Here is a 1,031-nt window from a genome sequence, read left to right on the forward strand (position 1 = left end):
TGTACAGCGGAGTGCCATCCACTCGGTGGTTTTTTTTTTATTTGTTTGGCGTATGCCTGGTCTATGTATGGAGTAAGAACCCCGTAAAGTATTTATCGATATATTTAACCGTACCTATACGCAATTTTTCTTTACAGGGCCCAGATGCTTGCCTTTTATTATAGTGTGAACAGGGCGCTATAAATTATAATAGTACAAGTTTCAAGTAATAAATAGGAGGAGGTTTTTTTGGATTAATTGTGTTAGGTACTGCAAGTTGAGTTAGGTTTTTATCTCTCCTTAAAAACAATGGGCTCAGACGAGGCCACGAGGGCCCCACTCACCCACCCTGCTGCAGCGGCTCCGCTGTTGGATTCAGCGATCATGAAAATGTTACATACAAAAATATGTATGATTTATAATACTATACTTTAGACTTCTACTTATACCAATTATATGTATATATACCTAATAAAATATTAAACAACGATAAAGATTTTACATTTACTTTTGAATGTTTACGTGAATAATATTACGAATAGGCAGTGGCGAGCCGAAGTGGTCAATTTTGACGCAGTTGCATCAACTTTTCAAAGGGGGCGGTGCCACCCCGTGACTGTGGCACAGAATTACATGCTAAAGCCTGACCTCTTGGTTCTTTTGATCACATTTTATTAACATCATAACTTTGTTATAAGTAAAAATATGATGGTGGTGGTAAGTACATAATTATGAAAATGCGTCATTTAAAATTGAACTTCTGCAGCCCGCCACTGCGAATAGGTATATAGGTAGCTTATGGATTTGTCTTCAAAGTTAAAATTCTATAGGCAATATAAATATAATTTTGGTTTTCGTAATTTTGTTTCTATGTAATTAATAATTATTATTTATTATTTTGTAGTTTAAAATATTTCAATAATTTCATAGTTTATTAATTAACGAATGATTCCCCTCGTTAGGCTTTGCGTTCATATTATACGTAGTGATTTTTAAGTACCTATACCCGCTCTATTTTTTTATTTAAATTGTACATATTATATTCAAATTCT

At 33.6% G+C, this 1,031-nt stretch overlaps 1 protein-coding gene across 3 annotated transcripts in view; it reads left to right on the forward strand.

Annotated features, from left to right (window-relative positions):
- Window positions 1-1,031, forward strand: part of LOC100160248 — a 78,741-nt gene that overhangs the window by 74,364 nt on the left and 3,346 nt on the right. The gene's annotated exons all lie outside the window — the stretch shown is intronic.

This window comes from Acyrthosiphon pisum, chromosome A1 (assembly GCF_005508785.2).
Source record: "Acyrthosiphon pisum isolate AL4f chromosome A1, pea_aphid_22Mar2018_4r6ur, whole genome shotgun sequence".
Taxonomy (NCBI): Eukaryota; Metazoa; Arthropoda; class Insecta; order Hemiptera; family Aphididae; genus Acyrthosiphon; species Acyrthosiphon pisum.